The sequence below is a fragment of the Eriocheir sinensis genome, chromosome 11, assembly GCF_024679095.1.
Source record: "Eriocheir sinensis breed Jianghai 21 chromosome 11, ASM2467909v1, whole genome shotgun sequence".
Classification (NCBI taxonomy): Eukaryota; Metazoa; Arthropoda; class Malacostraca; order Decapoda; family Varunidae; genus Eriocheir; species Eriocheir sinensis.
Genome location: NC_066519.1, coordinates 23,960,909 through 23,981,724, shown reverse-complemented (window position 1 = coordinate 23,981,724; position 20,816 = coordinate 23,960,909). Strand labels below are relative to the sequence as shown.

The 20,816-nt window shown below is 45.6% G+C and overlaps 2 non-coding genes across 2 annotated transcripts; both read left to right on the top strand.

Annotated features, from left to right (window-relative positions):
- The first annotated feature begins 14,862 nt into the window (after window positions 1-14,862).
- Window positions 14,863-14,947, top strand: Trnac-gca (transfer RNA cysteine (anticodon GCA)). Its single transcript is given in 2 exon segments — window positions 14,863-14,899; window positions 14,912-14,947. It is a non-coding gene; the product is annotated as a tRNA-Cys (tRNA).
- Window positions 14,948-17,103: 2,156 nt separating this feature from the next.
- Window positions 17,104-17,188, top strand: Trnac-gca (transfer RNA cysteine (anticodon GCA)). The gene is given in 2 exon segments: window positions 17,104-17,140; window positions 17,153-17,188. It is a non-coding gene; the product is annotated as a tRNA-Cys (tRNA).
- The last annotated feature ends 3,628 nt before the right edge of the window (window positions 17,189-20,816 follow it).

Here is a 20,816-nt window from a genome sequence, read left to right as displayed (position 1 = left end):
TTTTTATTTCTTTATTATTTTCTCCCTTTCTCTCAAATTTCATTCTTTCCTTTCTTTTATTTCCTTCTCATGGTAAATTTATCTTCTCTTTCCTCTCTTTCCTTCCCTCTTTTGTTAAATATCTACACCCCAACTATTTTCCCCTTTAATTTCATTTAATTTCCTTCCTTTAATATATTGCCCCTTTCCTTCCTTTCTTTCCCCTTCCTTGATTTCCTTCCTTCCCTTATGAGCTATTTTTCTACCTCCTCTCCTTCCCTTTCTTTCTTTACTTTCCTTGTTTAATATCTTTTCAATTTCCCTCAAATTTCTTCTCCCTTTCCTTGCATTACCCTCCCTCCCCCTTTTCCCCACTTTCTTCCTCCACTCCCTCCTTTTCTTTTCTTCCTTTGCTAGCTTAATATCTTCCTCCTTTCCCTCTAACTTCTTTCCCCCTTCCCTCCATTTCCTTTCCTTCCTTAAATATCTCCCCTCTCTCCCTCTTATTCATTTCCCCTTTCTTTGCATTTCCTCCCCTCCTTCCCCTCCCTCTCTTTTCCTTCCTTCTTTTCCTTGTTTTCTTCCCCCTTTCCTTCTAATTTCTTCCCACCTTCTCTCCGTTTCCTTCCCTTCCAAGTTAATACCCTTCCTTCCCTCCCCTCCCTCTCTTCCTTCCTTCCTTCCTTATTCCATCTTCATCCCTCTCCTGCTCCTCCAACTTCATACCACTTTTCTCTCCATTTCCTTCCCTTCCAAGTTAATCTTCTTTCTCCCCTCCCTTCCCTCCCTTTTCTTCCTTGCTAAATACCTTCTCTAACTTTTCCCTTTCCCTCCATTTCCTTTCTTTCCTTGTTTAATATATCTACCCCCTTCCCCTCTAACTTCTTCCCCTTTCTCTCCATTTCCTTCCCTCCCAAGTTAATTTCCTTCTTCTCTTCGTCTCTTTTCTTCCTTTCCTTGTTTGATGTTTCCCTCTAACTTCTCTCCCCTTTTCTATTTATATATTTTCTTTCCTTTAATATCTTCCTCTTTCTCTCTTATTATTTTTCCCCTTTCCCTGCACTTCCTCACGTTCTCTTCATATCCCCTCTTCTTCCCCTCCTTCTCTTTCCTTTCCTTCATTTCCTGGTTTTCTTTTCCCTTCCCCTGCACTTCCTCCCATCCTCTTCTTACCCCCTCCCCTCTTCTTCCCCTCCTTCTTTTTCCTTTCCTTCCTTTCCTGGTTTTCTTTCCCCCCTTCCCCGCATTTCCTCCTCTCCCAAGTTAATTTCCTCCCTCCCCTTCCTCTCCTTCCTTCCTTATCCTATCTTCTTCATCCCTCTCCTGCTCCTCCGTCTTCATCTTCGCTGTAATGACCCTAATGTTCTTATCTTCCGGTCCTCTTCCCTGCAATTAGTGCCCGGGGATTGCCAAGGCTTATGATGCAGCGTCGCCATTCACCTGTAGTTCTAATTAGTCTACGTTTCAATTACGGGGCGTGACGTCAGAGGCTCCGGCACCGGCTATGTGTTTTGCTACATTGATTTGCTTTTTGGGGGCGTGGGAGAGGAGGGGGAAAGCTGTGTGGAAGGGATGGAGTTGCTATTTTCGTGTATGGGGGAGGAGTTGGAGGAAGTTTGTATGAAGGGAGGGGTCACTATTTCTGTGTGTATAAGGAGAAGTCTGCGAGTGAGAGGGTGGGGGTAAGTGGGAGAATGTTTGTGTGGCGGGGGAAAGGTTAGTTTTTGTGTGTGGGAGTTGGGGAGTGGGATGGGGGAGTAAGTGGGAGAATGTCTGAGTGGCAGGGGAAAGGTTACCATTTTTGTGTGGGGGGGTCAGAGAATGGGATGGGGATGTTTGTCTATGGGGGAAGGGTCGCTATTATTGTGTGGGTGAGGGTTGGGGGGAGGGGAAGTCTTTGTGGGGGGAAGGGTTACTATTTCTGTGTGGGTGAGGAGAGAGGGATAGTAGGGAAGACTGTGGGTGGAAGAGGTCACTGTTTTTTGCGTGGGGTGAAGGGTAAGGGAATGTATCTCAGGGGAAGGGTCGCTATTTCTATGTGGGGTGAGGGGTTGGGGGAAGCATGTGTCGGGGAAAGGATTACTATTTTTTATGTGTGTGGGAGGTGGTGAGTGGGAGATGTCTGCAGGGGTGAGAGCGAGGTAAAGGTCAAGTTGGGGGTATACGCTATAACTGCCCGAGAGAGAGAGAGAGAGAGAGAGAGAGAGAGAGAGAGAGAGAGAGAGAGAGAGAGAGAGAGAGAGAGAGAGAGAGAGAGAGAGAGAGAGAGAGAGAGAGAGAGAGAGAGAGAGGTCACTTTTTTGTGGGGGTGAGGGGTGGGGAGTAGGGGGGGATGTCTATGGAGGAGTAAGGAGAGGGGCCACTGTTTTGGGAGGTGAAGGGAGGGAGTGGGGTGGATATCTATGGAGGGGTAAGGAGAGGGGTCCCTCTTTTCGTATGGATGAAGGGGTGGGAGGTAGATGGGATGTCTATGGGAGGTGAGGAGAGGGGTCACTGTTTTTTGGGGGTGCAGGGAGGGAGTGGGGGGGATGTCTATGGAGGGGTAATGAGAGGGGTCACTTTTTTCGTATGGGTGAAGGGGTGGGGGGGGGTAGAGGGATGGCTATAGGAGGTAAGGAAAGGGGTCACTGTTTATGGAAGGATCACTTTTATCATATAGGTGACAGGGTGAGGAGTAGAGGGATGGCTATAGGGAGGTAAGGAGAGGGGTCACTGTTTTTTGGGGGGTGAAGGGAGGGAGTGGGGGGGATGTCTATGGAGGGGTCACTTTTTTCGTATGGGTGACGGGGGGGGGGGAGGGGGGAGAGTAGAGGGATGGCTGTAGGGGGTCAGGAGAGGGGTCACTTTTATAACGAACCCTTAATAAAAGCTCGCTATGGCCTCGCTCCCGACATGTTACCTTATTATTTTGCCTCACAGGACACATACATAAACTCTATTTTTACAGCTACTCGCTAAAACTGGTGATATAAATTTCCCTCGCCGCCTCCCCCTCCTCCCAGCACCGCCCGCTCGTTTATCACAGTCCTCCCTTGCAACACTTTTCTGCAGCTTCGCACAACCCGTTTTCTTCGTCCACGGTGAACGTTCGTTGTTTTGCTTCCTCATCATCATTACTAGTCCCCTTTTGTCTCCCTGTCCCGCTTCAAGGGCTTCAAGGGCTGCACACTCTCTCTCTCTCTCTCTCTTGTTCCGTCCCTGTCCCCAGCTCAGAACGTCTTGCTATTGCTTCAGAATTTCACTATTAATTATTATTCAGTGCACTGTCTCTTTCAGTCATCCATTCATTCACACTCACTCACTCACTCACTCACTCTCTTGCTCACTTATCCAACACTCATTCATTACTTCTTTCTTGATGCTTCCTCTAACCTCATTATCTCTACCACACACACACACACACACACACACACACACGGCGATCCACTGCTTACCTAACACACTTTACAATTAATGATCTCTGTGGTTGCTTTAATCACTGTTTTAATGATCACTTCTCTCCCTTTCTCTCCATCTTTCTCTCCCTCTCTCTCCTCTCTTTCCCCTCACTTTGCTCTTCCTCACACTGTCCTCCTCCTCCTCCTCCTCCTCCTCCTCCTTCTCCGCCTCCTTCTCCTCCTCTTCTATTCATTCTCTTCTTCCTGGTACTCATTCATTTTTTAATATTATTTTCTCCTCTCATCCATTTTCCTGGTATTCCAATTCCCATGTTGTGATCTATTCTTGTTTTTCTATTAATATCTTCTACTGTTCCTTTTTCCTCCTGTTATTTCTTCTTCGTACTTTTTTTTATCTTCCTTTTCCATTTTCCTTTATTCAAAATTCCATATGTGTGATCTCTTCTTGTTTTATTTTTATTTTCTGCTGCTTCTCTCTTATTATACCTTTCTCTCTTAATTCTTTTTTTTTTTTTTTTTTTTTTTTTTTTTTCCTTCCATTTCTTTCCCATTCCTATCCTTGTCTTCGTACTCACTTTTTTTTATTCTACAACTTTTTTTTATTTTGCGATTTTCTCTTCTTATCCATTTTCCTGTTATCCCAATTCCCATGTTGTGATCTATTCTTGATTTCCTATTTATATTTTCTGCTGTTCCTCTTTCCTCTTGTTATCCCTTCTTCGCACTCCTTTTTTATTCTACCTACTCTTTATTTGTTATTTTCTCTTCTTGTCCATTTTCCTGCTATTCCAATTTCCATGTTACGATCTATTCTTGTTTCCCTATTTCTATCTTATTCTGTTCCTCTTTCCTTTTATTATTCCTTCTTCGTACTCCTTTTTTTTATTTCTACTACTGTTTTTTTTTTTTTTACATTCTTCTCATCCATTTTCTTGCTATTCCAATTCCCATGTTACGATCTATTCTTGTTTCCCATTTCTATCTTCTACTGTTCTCCTTTTCTCCTATTACCCAGCACATATCAGCCATCTCTCCCCCCCTCCATCCCTCATCATCACCATCATCATATAACCACCATCACCACCACCACTACACCATCACCACCGTCATCACCTCATGCACTGATCAACACCACCACTTTTTCCCGACCACACAGTCACTTTTTTTTTCCTCTCTCACTCCCAGCAGCTATCGATCTACCTAACTATCCATCTATCTATATATCTATCTATCTATCCATCTATCTATCTCTATTTCTGCTTATCTATTTCATATTTCCTCTTCACAACCTCTTAAGTAATATTATTTGAGAGGAAGGAAGAGAAAGGAAAGGAGAAGGAGGAGGAGAAAGAAGAGCAGAAACAAGAACAATAATAAGAAAAACGGTGGACAGAATATGACAGGAGCAGGAGGAGGAGGAGGAGGAGGAGGAGGAAGAGAAGGAGGAGGAGGAGGAGAAGGAGGAGGAGGATTAGGAGGAGGAGGGAAATGGCATGATTCACTGAAATTCTAAATAGCTGGACTCTATCTCGCCCGAGGGAACGGAGAAGCAGAGAAGACTGTCAAGAGAGATAAGAGCCTCCTCCTCCTCCTCCTCCTCCTCCTTCTCCTCCTCCTAATCCTCTTCCTCCTATTCCCTTTCCCCTAAGCTAATACAATCGCATCATATAATCGAGACAACAGTAACTCTACACTTCCTATTGAGACGCGGACGTGTTTGTTATTATTGATGTTCTTTCCTCCGCCAACGGCATAAAGGTAAAATTTTCGGTGTTGCTTTTATGTCTTTTTACATGATTACGCGATAACTATTTGTCACTTCTTCATGAAACTTGGTAGAAAGGTGAAGCATAGACCGAAAAAGATCTGGTTGAATTTAGGATAACATCCGATAAGAACTAATTGAAATATGGCGATTTAAAGACGAAAAACTGAATAAGTGAAGTGCGGCCACACTGCACGCGATTTGCTGGGAGGGTAGAGGGTAGCGGGATGCCTAGCGGGTAGAGGCAAGCGATGCCGTGTCCACATTGGAAAAGGGAAAATCACGCGGGAAGTCAGTCATTGTTTAGGTTCTGGTCACGCCCACTCGGTACAATGTCATTGTCAAAATTCTCAAGAAAATTGCTTCTAAGTGAGACTGTGTCTCTGAAACTAGAGGACCTGAATGTCGGCAGCGAGAAAGACGTGGTGAATTCAACAATGTGTACTGTCAAGCTCGTGTACAGCGATGAGTTTTTTGAGTATCTACGGATGACTCCTGGAACATTCGACTGTTTGCTGAATAAACTGGAAGTGAGGCTGACCAAAATGATAACCAACTTTAGAAAATCACTTAGTGCTGAACAGTGACTGGTCATAACATTGAGGTAAGGAAATGTTTAAAGTAAATCAGAACCATGTATACATAGCGTACTGTACATCAAATATATTAAAGAGAGTAAACAAACCTGTTAGTGCAATGTAACAGTCCTGCTGAATAACACCACAAAAATAAGTAACAAAGAAAAATAGCACTTATTATTTCTTCACTACTCATGTCTGAGCTGGTGTAGTTGCAGACCGCCTGGCGTCCCGCAAGCCACTGAGCGATTTTAACCGACATGTGGGTTCACGTAGCGGTGAAGGTAGCGGGTAAGCTTGGAGGGAACCCGCTACCCGTGTCCGGTATGGCCGGTATGGACCTCTCGAGCACGATGCCGCGTTTCGAGTCATCAAAGGTAAAAAGGTCCTGGCGCACGATGACGCGAAACGCGTCATAAAAGTTTAAAAGATTGATTAATCCTCTCGCGCACGATAACGCGTTTAGCGTCATCAAATGGTAAAAGGTCCTGGCGGACGATGACGCGAAACGCGTCATAAAAGTTTAAAAGATTGATTAATCCTCTCGCGCACGATAACGCGTTTCGCGTCATCAAATGGTAAAAGGTCCTGGCGCACGATGACGCGAAACGCGTCATAAAAGTTAAAAAAAATGATTAAAAATTAACCCTCTTGCACACCGTAAGTTTCCAATAAGTTTCTGTTCCACTCATCATACATTTCTCAGGCCCGACCGGCCTTTTTTTGCCGCCGCGATACTCTACATTCCCGGACGTATTTTACCCTCACAGATATATCGTACCCCAATAAATTTGGTATCAATGGCTTCATAAGGACTTGTACTAGAACATGCGCAAATAAAAATAGAGGAATATATATATATATATATATATATATATATATATATATATATATATATATATATATATATATATATATATATATATATATATATATATATATATATATATATATATATATATATATATATATATATATATATATATATAAACAATACAAACTTGTTTCAAGTCTCTGTATAGAGTATTGTAGACAATAAATCCTAAATACCAACTCTTACCCACTCGCTAGCTCGAAATTTTGTGGGCCAACTTTTTTAGCTGAATGTGTTTCGAAGCGGAATCTAGTGAGGATTCTTATGGTATCCTCAAAATCCTTATACGCCTATTAGTTCCCGAGTTACACCGAGAAAACTGTATTTTTTTCTTTTCCCATTAGAGTAGGCTAAAAACTAAAAATCGCTCAAAGCTCCTCATCTACGCTCCTTAGAAAGGTTGCCATATGTTACCATTAAGAAACTTATCCCAACAAATGATGCTCCCAAATTTGACGCACTTTTACCAAAAACTTAAATAACATGTGTTTGTTCTTGCCTCTGACTCGCTAGGCATCCCGCTGCCCTCCACCCTCCCAGCAAATCGCGTGCAGTGTGGCCGCACCCTCAGGCAGCCATATGGTAAATCCTGCATTGAGGACTGGCCATGAGAAAGAAAAGGAAAGGAGGGAGGTAGAGAAACTAGGAAAGACTAGCATAAAGAAATTCAGAGGAGATATGAAAAGAAATGGAAATTATAAGAGACAATATATCACCTTCCCTCCTTTATCTCCCCCCCCCCCCCCCCACACACACACACACACCTCTCATTTCAACCAGGAGGAGGAGGAGGAGGAGGAGAAATTAGTGCTGGTGGTGGTAATGACTGTGATAGCTGTAGTGATATGAGGGAAAGGAGGAGAAGGAGGAGGAGGAGGGGGAGGAAAAGGACGAGGAAGAGGAGGAGGAGGAGGAAGAGGAAGAGGAAGAGGAAGAGGAAAATGAAGAGGAAGAGGTAGAGGAAGAGGAGGAGGAAGAGGAAGAGGGAGAGGAAGAGGAGGAGGAGGAGGAGGAGGTAAATGGGGTGGACGTTAAGTAACCTCCCACAGTGTTACCTTCTGACCTTCACACGCAAATTTACCTCCCTTCCTCCCTCCCTCTCTCTCTCTCCCTCCCTCCCTCTCTCTCCCTCCCTTACTACTCAGCAAGTCATGAAGGCATAATCTCTCTCTCTCTCTCTCTCTCTCTCTCTCTCTCTCTACTGCCACAAAAAATAGATATTGATACATACATACATACATACATACATACAGAGAGAGAGAGGCAGAGAGGTAGAGAGACAGATATAGATTCATACATAGTTAGAAAGTAAATATAGACAGAAAAAGATGAAAACGGAAAAACAGAAACAGAACTAAAGTCAGAGAGAAAGACAGACAGAAAGACAGACACAATGAAAGAAAACGAGAAGAGAAAGAGACATTGAAAGAAAAAAAAATACAGACAGCAAGAGACACACGGATAGGGAAATAAGTAGAGGAACAGAGGAAGACAGTGAGGATGAAGGAAGAGAGCGACAAAGACAGTGAATGATAATAAAACAAACCCAGAAAAAGAGAGGGAGAGACAAAGAGACAGAGAGAGGCATAACAAAACAGTCACGGAAACAGAGAGAAGGAGAAAGAAAGTTAGACTGAAGGGCTACAAACGAACGACAAGGAAAATGAGGATGAGGAGAAGGAGAGGAAGGGACAGAACATGGAAACAGAGAGAAAGAAAAGCCAGAGAGGGATAACAATACAGAGAAATAGAGAAACAGAAAGGAGAAAAAAGTGAAATTGAAGAGCTACACGAAAACAAAAACAAGAAGAAGAAAGAGCAGAGGGAATGAGAGAGTGAGAGACAGAACGTGAAAACAGAGAGGTAGAGAGAAAGTAAGACAAAGAGAGAGAGAGAAACACAGACAAAGAGCGATAACAAAACAAAGAAACACAAAATCAGAATGAAGAAGAGAGAAAGTGAGACAAAAAGGGTACACGAGAACAGCAACAAAAAGAAGAAGGAGAATGAAGGAAGGAGAAAGGGATACAACATGAAAACAGAGAAGGAGGAAGAGAATGAGACAGAAGGGCAACACGAAAACAACAACAACAACAAGGAGAAGAAGAGCAGAAGGAAGGAAGGAAGAACGGAGAGAAAGAGAGAGAGAGAGAGAGAGAGGGGGTGGGTGGAGGGATCGAACGAGGGTGCTTCTGTGAAATATATATATTGACACACACGCAGCCTTGACTTATGGGGGCAGTGCAACCCTTCAGTGGCCGAGACGGAGTGTGATGGACGCGCCGAGGTAATGGCGGATCAGGAGCGCGCCTCCCCGCCTGCAGGAGAGCGTAGCAGCGGAGACCCACGAAGGTGAATATACGAGGCTGGATCAGGCAGGACAGGTAAGCTAGGTAAACACACGCACGAACACACACACACACACACACACACACACACACACACACACACACACACACACACACACACACACAGGTAGATAAATGAAGAGATAAACAAATAGGAAGATGTATTGATAGATAGATAGATAGATAAATAGATAGATAGATAGATTGATATAGATAGATAGATGGATTTGATTAACTGATAGAAAAAGATACTTAGATAAATAGATAGACAGAAATACATAGAGATATAGATAGATAGGTAGCAAGATATATTAGATTGACTGCTGGAGAAAAAGATGCAGATAAAAAGATAGACAGAGATACGTAGATAGATATAGATAGATAGGTAGATAGATGGATAGATAGATAGATAGATAGATAGATACATTCATACATACATACATACAGATTTTTACTAATGAAATGACTGATTGATTTATTGAGACAATAGACAAATAGGTAGATAGATACAGTTAGACCCACAAACTTAAGATAGATAGATAGATGGATAGATAAACAGATAGATAAGCGTGAAGGTATTCTTATCATCATCATCATCATCATTATCATCGTCGGTAATATTATTTTCAGCATCAAGGAAAGGAATTTAAGAGTTTAAGGGATTAGTGGAATCGGTTTAAGCGGCATTATAAAGAATTAGATTATCCCCGGGGAGAAATATTAGCCTTTATTGCGTGCCGGGGGTGCGCGAGGAGGAACCTGGCACCGATAGATAGATAGATATATGGATAGATAGATATATAGATAAACAGATAGATATAGATAGATAGATAGATAGATAGATAGATAGACAGATAGATAGATAAATAGATAGATATAGATAGATAAAGGCCGATAGGTAAATGAATAGATTGAAAGGCACAGAAAAATAGATAAATAACGAGGTAAGTAGGTAAGTAGATAAGTAAGTAGGTAGGTAAGTAGATAAGTAAGTAAGTAAGGTAAGTAAGGTAGATAGATAGATAGATAGATAGAAACAAAGTGAGAGAGAGAGAGAGAGAGAGAGAGAGAGAGAGAGAGAGAGAGAGAGAGAGAGAGAGAGAGAGAGAGAGAGAGAGAGAGAGAGAGAGAGAGAGAGAGAGAGAGAGAGAGAGAGAGAGAGAGAATCCTATATATCTCTCTCTATCTCACTCTGCCTCACTTCCTCATCATTCGCGCAGGCCAATCTTGTACTCACTTTCCCTCAATCATTCCATTCCCCTCCATCCCTTCCCTCCCTCTACCTCTCCCCCCTCCCCCCCTTTCCATCCCTTCCTATCTCCCTCCCTTATCATTTCCTCCCCTCCGTGTCATCTGTCTTATTTCACCTCCCCTGACTCCCCCCCTTCCTTCCCTCTCTCTCCCTTCGCTTGCCGTTCCATCATCTCCGAAATTGTGTGCTCTTGTTGCCCCAATTTCGTTATCTAATGCTATCTTTGACCTCTTTCTTTTTCTTCTTCTCCTTCTCCTTCTCCAACTCCTCCTCCTCCTCCTCCTCCTCCTCCCAGCACGCAATCTGTCACCATACCATGCAATCAGAAGTAGAGGTAGTGGTAGTAGTAGTAGTAGTAGTAGTAGTAGTAGTAGTAGTAGTAGTAGTAGTAGTAGGAGGAGGAGGAGGAGGAGGAAAAGTAATTGTATTAGTAATTGAGTTAGAAGGTAAATTATGAAATAAATAAACAATAGTAATAATAATAATAATAATAATAATAATAATAATAATAATAATAATAATAATAATAATAATAATAATAATAATAATAATAATAATAATAATAATAATAATAATAATAATAATAATAATAATAAAACTCATTTTCTCCCATTTAATATCTTCGAAGGCAAAATAAAACTCTGAGTAAAATAAATAGTTGAAAAAATATCTAGGTATGCAAATTCTCGCGAGGCATCATATCAATATGATGAAAAAAGACGGCAAAAAAAAACATTCGAGTTAATTAATAATATAACTAAAAAATGAGACACACACACACACACACACACACACACACACACACACACACACACACACACACACACAAAACAAACAGACAGGCAGACAGATAAAGAGACAAGCAGAGCGGGACAAGAAAATAGGTATATAATAAAATTCTCTCTCTCTCTCTCTCTCTCTCTCTCTCTCTCTCTCTCTCTCGCTGGATGTGTTATAAATCTGCGCATGACACGCTAAATCTGAAAATATGAAGTGATACATTTTCCTGCTCAGGGTGACACATTTCCTTTTTTTCCCTCTTGTATCTCTTGCTCTGTGTGTCTTTCTTTCTATTTCTTACGTGCAGGCCTTCTCTTTCTCACTCTTTTGTTCTTGCTTGCTTTTCTTGGCATTCTCTTATATTTTGTTTTGTTGTATATCGTTTGTCTTTTGTTTCGACTTTTCAGCTTGTTGCTTTTCATCTTCTTCCGTTTCTTTCTTTTTCATCTTCCTTACGTGCAGGATTTCCTCTCCTCGACTTCTACGTATCATCTTCATATCACTTGTCCATTCTTTCTCTCTTTATATTTTCATTTCGTCCACCTCTCTTTCCACCTTTCCCCCCTCGGATGAACCCGCTCTGTGACCCGGACTTAATATATCCTTGTCTATCACCGTATTGCCACTAAGCCCTCCCCTGCGACCCACCTGCGACCCACATGCCCGTGATTGGAGGCTCGCTCAGGTGGAGGGAGAGTGGATACCGAGGAGGAAAGGGAGAGCGAGCGTGAGAGAGAGAGAGAGGGGGGGGGAGAGGAAAAGCCAGGAGTAGATAAAGACTGATAGTGAAGGGGAGACAGAAGAAGGATTAGAGAAAAGGAATAGGAGGGCATGCTGGTTAGGTTGCAAAAGAGAAGTAAGAGAAATTGAGAAAAAATAGAGGGAGATGGGGAGGGGAAGGAGAAAAATGCAAGGATAGATAGAGAGATTGATGATGATGGGAAAAAGAATGAGAGGAAATAAGAGAAGGAAAGGATGCTGGTTTGGTTAGGAAAGGGAAATAGAGGAAAAAAGGAAAAAGAGATAGAGAAAGAGAGAGGGGGAAAAGAAAGGCAAGGGTAGATATTCATGATAAGGGGAGACAGCAAAGTGAGAGGAATGAAAAATGCGAGGATGCTGGTTAGGTTACGAAAGGGAGATATGAGATAGGTAGAAAAAAGGAGATAGAGAGAGAAAGAGGGTAGAAAAAGAAAAGGGTAAGTATATAGAGATTGATGATGATTGGAAACAGAAGAATGAGAGGAAAGAAGAGGAGGGGAGAAAATGCTGGTTAGATTAGAAGGAAATAAAGAGCAAATAGGGAAAAAAAAGAGAAAGGGAGAAAAAAGGAAGGATAGATAGACTGATAATAAGGGGAGACAAAAGAAAGAGAGGAAAGAAGAGAAGGGAAGGAATTTGGTTAGGTTAATAAAGGGAAATAAGAGGAAACAAAGGGAAATAAGAAGAAATAAAGAGAGAGAGAGAGAGAGAGAGAGAGAGAGAGAGAGAGAGAGAGAGAGAGAGAGAGAGAGAGAGAGAGAGAGAGAGAGAGAGAGAGAGAGAGAGAGAGAGAGAGAGAGAGAGAGAGAGAGAGAGAGAGAGAGAGAGAGAGAGAGAGAGAGAGAGAGAGAGAGAGTATAATGGAAAGAGGGGAGGTTACTGGTGAGGGAAGGAAGGGAACATAGGGGAGAGGAAAAACAAGAGGATGCTGAAAGGGAGAGGAAAGTGAGAGGAAACAGAAGGAGAGGATGCTGGAGTGTGAGGTGGAAGGGAAAAGGGGGAGAGAGAGGGAGGGGAATAGGGAAAAAAAAAACAAGAGGATACTGTTGAAGGTACGAAGGGAGAATAGGGGAAAGAAGAGAAGAGAATAAACGGGAAAGGGAAGAATAGTAAAATAGTAGGTGATATTAGTAACAAAGAAGAAAGGGCATGACATAAGGTAAGAGAAAACAATAGTGATGATGGAGGGAAGAAAAGAAGGAAAGAAATGAAGGAAAAGAAAGGAAAGGAAAGGAGATGTTGTTGGTTCTTCTAAGGGGAAAGAAAGGAGATCAGAAAAGGGAAAGAAAAGGAAGAGAAGAAAAGGGAAAGATGGTATTGATAGAAGGAAAAATAAAGGAAAAAATTAAGGGAAAGAAAGGAAAGGAAGTGAGATACTATTGGTTATTCTAAGGGAAAAGAAAGGAGACAAGAAAAGGGAAAGAAAAGGAAGAAAGGAAAAGGGAAGGATAGTATTGATGGAAGGAAAAAATAAAGGCAAAATCAAGGGAAAGAAAGGAAAGGAAAGGAGATGTTGGTTCTTTTAAGGGGAAAGAAAGGAGATCAGAAAAGAGAAAGAAAAGGAAGAAAAGAAAAGGGAAGGATAGCAATGACAGAAAGGAGAAAAGGAGGAAGGAAATGAAGGGAAAGAAAGTATAGGAAAGGATATGTTGTTGGTTCTTATAAGGGGAAAGAAAAGAGATCAGTAGAGGGAATGAAAAGAACTAGAAGAAAAGGGAACGATTGACTGAAGGAAGAAATGAAGGAAAAAAACTAAAGGAAAGAAAGGAAAGGAAAGGAGATGCTGTTGATGCTTCTAAAGGGAAAGAAGAGAGATCAGTAAAAAGAGATAAAATAAAGATGAAAAAGAAGACTGAAAAACGAAGAGAGGAAAATATGGACACAGGAGCAAATAAAGAGGTAGAAAAAAGGAGAGAAAGTGAGGGAGAGAGATAATGAAAATGGAAAAAGATGGAACAGAGAAAGAATGAAAAATGAAGACAAGGTGACGATGATGATGATGATGATGATGATGATGATGATGTAGAGAGAGGAAGAAAAAGCAAGGGAAGAAAAGGATATAAAAATGATAGGAGAAAGAGAAGAATGAGAAAGAGATAAAGAGAGAGAGAGAGAGAGAGAGAGAGAGAGAGAGAGAGAGAGAGAGAGAGAGAGAGAGAGAGAGAGAGAGAGAGAGAGAGAGAGAGAGAGAGAGAGAGAGAGAGAGAGAGAGAGAGAGAGAGAAGGGGGTATGCAAGAAAAAAAAAACAAGGAGGAAAGTTAAAGAAAGAAACAAAAGAAGGAAAGAGGAAGGAAGGCAAGAAAGAAAAAGAGAAGGGAGAAAGAAATTAAAGAGTAAGGACAATAGGGGCAGGGTAGGGCTGTACTAGGAGCAGGGAGGCAGTAGGGGCAGGGTAGGGCTGTACTAGGAGCAGGGAGGCAGTAGGGGCATGGTAGGGCTGTACTAGGAGCAGGGAGGCAGTAGGGGCATGGTAGGGCTGTACTAGGGGCAGGGAGGCAGTAGGGGCAGGGTAGGGCTGTACTAGGAGCAGGGAGGCAGTAGGGGCAGGGTAGGGGCTGTACTAGGAGCAGGGAGGCAGTAGGGGCTGTACTAGGAGCAGGGAGGCAGTAGGGGCAGGGTAGGGGCTGTACTAGGAGCGGGGAGGCAGTAGGGGCAGGGTAGGGGCTGTACTAGGAGCGGGGAGGCAGTAGGGGCAGGGTAGGGGCTGTACTAGGAGCAGGGAGGCAGTAGGAGCTGAGCAGGGGCTGTACTAGGAGCAGGGAGGCAGTGGGGGCAGGGAAGGGCTGTATCAGGAGCAGGGAGGCAGTGGGGGCAGGGTAGGGGCTGTACTAGGAACGGGGAGGCAGTAGGGGCAGGGTAGGGCTGTACTAGGAGCAGGGAGGCAGTAGGGGCTGAGCAGGGGCTGTACTAGGAGCAGGGTAGTGCTCTACTAGGGGCAGGGAGGTAGTGGGGGCAGGGAAGGGGCTGTACTAGGAGCAGGGTAGGGGCAGTACTTGGAGCAGGGTGGCAGTGGGGGCAGGGAAGGGGCTGTACAGGCGGTGGACGGGAGGTAGGGTAGCAGAGCGTGTCGATATCGCTTCGGGCTCACCATGACTACTTATCTGTATTGAATGCAACAGTATCTCACATGCCCCGTAGCTCAGTTGGTAGAGCAACGGTCCGCAATACAATTGCACTTGCCGGTGGTCGCAGGTTCGATTCCTGCCGGGGCTACACTTTTAGGCACAAGAAACTAGCGCCTCGATCGCCTTTTTCTTGCCTTACAGTTAGCTGAATGTTGCTTAGTGTTTGCAGTCCTCCTCTATAAGCATGGCTTCTTGAGTGCATGCTTCAGAGGTATGATCCGGAGATTAAAATTATCCTGACAGAGTAAATATCAGCTCCTCACGATGCTGTGCCCTTGCTACGTGCTGTCAGGTCAAGGCCCTTCAGCACACGAGTCTTACAGGCTCTGGACTGGGAGTTTGGAGCACTGAAAAACAGTACTTTACACAGCGACGATGGCTGTGTGTCACGAAGGGAATGTGCTCGTGAGAATCTTCTCCGAAGGAAGAGTGTTCCAAATGCCTTGAAAGTGACTGGACAAGGTCCAAAGATTCACCAAAAAGTCACATAACCGGTGGCGCCAACTTCAAAGTAACAAAACCAGTGGCACCAACTCGATTGACATCCTGACGTCTAGCCTCGCTATACGTGTCTCACTTTGGCCACTTTACTAGATAGATTGGTGTTATCAGCAAACTGCGGTCATTCAGCATGAAACTGAAGGTCTGTTTGAACATTTTAATGAGATACTGGAAAATTAAGATCGGTGGAATATGGGCAGTAGGGGCAGGGTAGGGCTGTACTAGCAGCGGGGAGGTAGTAGGGGCAGGGTAGGGAGGTAGTAGGGGCAGGGTAGGGCTGTACTAGCTGCGGGGAGGTAGTAGGGGCAGGGTAGGGCTGTACTAGGAGCAGGGAGGCAGTAGGGGCAGGGGAGGGGCTGTACTAGCAGCGGGGAGGTAGTAGGGGCAGGGGAGGGGCTGTACTAGCAGCGTAAAGGCAGTAGGGGCAGGGTAGGGCTGTACTAGGAACGGGGAGGCAGTAGGGGCAGGGGAGGGGTTGTACTAGCAGCGGGGAGGTAGTAGGGGCAGGGTAGGGCATTACTAGCAGCGGGGAGGTAGTGGGGGCAGGGAAGGGCTGTACTAGGAGCAGGGAGGTAGTGGGGGCAGGGTAGGGCTGTACTAGGAGCGGGGAGGCAGTGGGGGCAGGGAAGGGCTGTACTAGGAGCAGGGAGGCAGTGGGGGCAGGGAAGGGCTGTATCAGGAGCAGGGAGGCAGTGGAGGCAGGGAAGGGCTGTACTAGGAGCAGGGAGGTAGTGGGGACAGGGAAGGGCTGTATCAGGAGCAGGGAGGCAGTGGAGGCAGGGAAGGGCTGTACTAGGAGCAGGGAGGTAGTGGGGACAGGGAAGGGCTGTATCAGGAGCAGGGAGGCAGTGGGGACAGGGAAGGGCTGTATCAGGAGCAGGGAGGCAGTGGGGGCAGGGAAGGGCTGTACTAGGAGCAGGGAGGTAGTGGGGACAGGGAAGGGCTGTATCAGGAGCAGGGAGGCAGTGGGGGCAGGGAAGGGCTGTACTGGGGACAGGGAAGGGCTGTATCAGGAGCAGGGAGGTAGTGGGGACAGGGAAGGGCTGTATCAGGAGCAGGGAGGTAGTGGAGGCAGGGAAGGGCTGTACTGGGGACAGGGAAGGGCTGTATCAGGAGCAGGGAGGTAGTGGAGGCAGGGAAGGGCTGTACTGGGGACAGGGAAGGGCTGTATCAGGAGCAGGGAGGCAGTGGGGGCAGGGAAGGGCTGTACTAGGAGCAGGGAGGTAGTGGGGGCAGGGTAAGGCTCTACTAGGAGCGGGGAGGCAGTGGGGGCAGGGAAGGGCTGTACTAGGAGCGGGGAGACAGTGGGGGCAGGGAAGGGCTGTACTAGGAGCAGGGAGGCAGTAGGGGCAGGGTAGGGCTGTACTAGGAGCAGGGAGGCAGTGGGGGCAGGGAAGGGCTGTATCAGGAGCAGGGAGGCAGTGGGGGCAGGGTAGGGCTGTACTAGGAACGGGGAGGCAGTAGGGGCAGGGTAGGGCTGTACTAGGAGCAGGGAGGCAGTAGGGGCTGAGCAGGGGCTGTACTAGGAGCAGGGTAGTGCTCTACTAGGGGCAGGGAGGTAGTGGGGGCAGGGAAGGGGCTGTACTAGGAGCAGGGTAGGGGCAGTACTTGGAGCAGGGTGGCAGTGGGGGCAGGGAAGGGGCTGTACAGGCGGTGGACGGGGGGTAGGGTAGCAGAGCGTGTCGATATCGCTTCGGGCTCACCATGACTACTTATCTGTATTGAATGCAACAGTATCTCACATGCCCCGTAGCTCAGTTGGTAGAGCAACGGTCCGCAATACAATTGCACTTGCCGGTGGTCGCAGGTTCGATTCCTGCCGGGGCTACACTTTTAGGCACAAGAAACTAGCGCCTCGATCGCCTTTTTCTTGCCTTACAGTTAGCTGAATGTTGCTTAGTGTTTGCAGTCCTCCTCTATAAGCATGGCTTCTTGAGTGCATGCTTCAGAGGTATGATCCGGAGATTAAAATTATCCTGACAGAGTAAATATCAGCTCCTCACGATGCTGTGCCCTTGCTACGTGCTGTCAGGTCAAGGCCCTTCAGCACACGAGTCTTACAGGCTCTGGACTGGGAGTTTGGAGCACTGAAAAACAGTACTTTACACAGCGACGATGGCTGTGTGTCACGAGGGGACTGCACGCATCTCTCCCCTCCCGAAACTGACCTCTCTCCCCTCCCGAAAGTGACCTCTCTCCCCACCCGAAACTGACCTCTCTCCCCTCCTGAAACTGACCTCTCTCCCCTCCCTAAACTGACCTCTCTCCCCTCCCGAAACTGATCTCTCTCCCCTCCCGAAACTGACCTCTCTCCCCTCCCGAAACTGACCTCTCTCCCCTCCCGAAACTGACCTCTCTCCCCACCCGAAACTGAGCTCTCTCCCCTCTCGAAACTGACCTCTCTCCCCTCCCGAAACTGACCTCTTTCCCCTCTCGAAACTGACCTCTCTCCCCTCCCGAAACTGACCTCTCTCCCCTCTCGAAACTGACCTCTCTCCCCTCTCGGGTAAAACTACGCAGAAGTCGGGTTAAACTACGCAGAAAGTCGGGTAAAACTACGCAGAAGTCGGGTTAAACTACGCAGAAAGTCGGGTAAAACTACGCAGAAAGTCGGGTAAAACTACGCAGAAAGTCAGGTAAAACTACGCAGAAAGTCGGGTAAAACTACGCAGAATTCGGGTAAAACTATCACTGGGATCACAAAGCAGTCCATGGATATCCCAGCAACTTCTGATAATTGCCAGACGCTTCCACCTCTAACGTCAGCTATTTCCAAAGGCCGAAAGGGAGATTAATTGGGTCTTCATGAGTGTTTTTTTCACGTTCCTGGTACATAATAGGGGTCAAACTATCACCAGAGTCATTAAACTAGCCCAGGAAATGCCTAAAACTCCTACGAAAACAGTGTAAAATATGTGTGTTTGTGCGCCGGTGTTTAAGAATGACCCCAAGTTGGAGCCCACCAGAAGGATAAAACGAGATTCTTTCTAGGGTGCGGGTAGGTCTATAGTGTACGGAGGCAGGGGTGGAAGGGGAGGTGCTGTACTATATGAAGCAGGGATACAGTGGGAGCTGGGGAGCTGTACAGGCGGGGACGGGGACGGGAGGTAGGGTAGCAGAGCGTGCATGTTGATAACGGAAACTCTGACGCCCGGCTCACCATGACTACTTATCTGTATTGTTCGTGACAGTGACTCACGTGCCTCGTAGCTCAGTTGGTAGAGCAACGGCAATCGGGATACCGAACTCGCCGGGGGTCGCAGGTTCGATTCCTGCCGAGGCTAAATTAACTTTTAGGCACAAGAAACAAACGCCTCGATCGCCTTTTTCTTACGTTACGTCGTTGCCTCTGGGAATGCCGAAAACACCTACGAAACCTTGTCAATTATTGTCTTCCAAATTGTCGAGGCCGGTCTGGCGTAGGCTTCCGCGGGTCCTTTCCTCCCCTCTGCTCTGCCACACAGTCCCAACACCTATCTCTTCCTCTCATATGTAAGCTATAGTTAACATATGAGAGGAAAAAAATAGGTGTTGGAACCGTGGCAGAGCAGAGGGGAGAAATGGACCCGCGGGAGCCAACGCCAAAACGGACTCGACAATTTGGTTTCACTATAGGTGTGCTTGGGCGTCGAAATGTTTAGGAATTTCTTAATAACTAGAGTCCCCTTTTCCCGCCCTCTATCATTTCTCCCATGTCATCAGCGTAAACAAAATCGCTATCATAGTCCGCTGTCTCCGCTCTTCCTTTTCCTTACTAACTAGAGTCCCCTTTTCCTACCCTCTATTATTTCTCCCTTGTCCTCAGCGTAAACAAAATCGCTATCATAGTCCGCTGTCTCCGATCTTCCTTTTCCTTACTAACTAGAGTCCCTGTCTTCTCTACCATTTCTCTCTTGTCCTCAACGTAAACAGAACCGACCTTAGTCCCTTGTTCCCAATCTTACTTTTCCTCCCTAACTAGAGTGTCTTCTCTCCTCTACCATTTCTCCCTTGTTCTCAACGTAAACAAAACCGATCTTAGTCCCTTGTCCCTGATCTTTCTTTTCCTTCATAACTAGAGTCCTTGTCTTCTCTCCTCTACCATTTTTCTCTTGTCCTCAACGTAAACAGAGCCGATCTTAGTCCCTTGTTCCCAATCTTCCTTTTCCTCCCTTTCCCTCTCCTCTATCATTTTTCACTTTTCCTCAACGTAAACAGAATCGATCATTATTCCTTGTCTCCGATCTTCCTTTTCCTCCCTAACTAGAGTCCCTGTCTTCTCTCCTCTACCAAGAAGAGGAGGAGGAGGAGGAGGGAGCCACTAACATATCCATAAACTAAGAAAGAAACGTAAAGTGAACGCTGAACAGATTAAATTAGCTGCTTCCGCGGTTCCTTTGTGGCGTAGTGGTTAGCGTGCCTACCTAGGAATCAGCGGGCCCGGGTTCTTACTACAGGGTCAAGCGCTAATGCACCGGAACTGAACGCCGAGGCTACGCGCAGCTATGACGTAAGCCCCAAACTCTACCTTTACCTATATATCGCTGACTGAACCTTCCCTTGTCTGACCCGCCACAGGTACAGGCGCCGTGGTTTAAGAACTTTTACTACGAGGACGAGACAAGTTACTTTCTCACGTCTGTCTTTCTTGCTCTCTCTCTCTCTCTCTCTCTCTCTCTCTCTCTCTCTCCTTCCCTTGACCCAACTTTCGAGGAAAAATTTCAGCGATGTTTCTTGCAGAAGGAGGAGGAAGAGAAGAGGCAGAGGAGGAGGAGGAGGAGGAGGAGGAGGAGGAGGAGGAGGAGGAGGAGGAGGATTTAAGCGCAAGTGAGGATCGTAAAACATCGAAGAGGAAAAGTAAAAAAAAAAAAGTAAAAAGAAAGGTAAGAAAAAAAAGCTAAAAACATCCTACTGATTTAGAGTGAAAGACAGTTAATGGCTCCTCTCACTCTCTCTCAAGACTGTAGAAGTAAGCGACCATGTGTTATAAATTAAGAGAGTAATGGAGGTAGTAAAAGAGAGAGAGAGAGAGAGAGAGAGAGAGAGAGAGAGAGAGAGAGAGAGAGAGAGAGAGAGAGAGAGAGAGAGAGAGAGAGAGAGAGAGAGAGAGAGAGAGAGAGAGAGAGAGTAAAAGATAGTGTTCTCATTTCATATTCAGAGGAACGGAGAGGACGGAAGACGGGAGGAGGGAGGAAAAGGGAGGAGGGAGGGAGGAAGAGGGGGAAGGAAGCAGAAGAGAGAGAAAAGTTAAGAGAAAAAGCTGTTCTCTCTCTCTCTCTCTCTCTCTTGTACCTGGAAGAATATTTCTCTCCAAGTGAAGACTTTTCCTCCCTTGCTACAATTCAGGTTTATCTTAATCCTCCTCCTCCTCCTCCTCCTCCTCCTCCTCCTCCTCTAGAGCTAACGTTATTCTCCCTTGGTTTCTATTAACTCTTACTCTATCTCACTTTATCTGTCGATTGATCTATCTGGCTCTC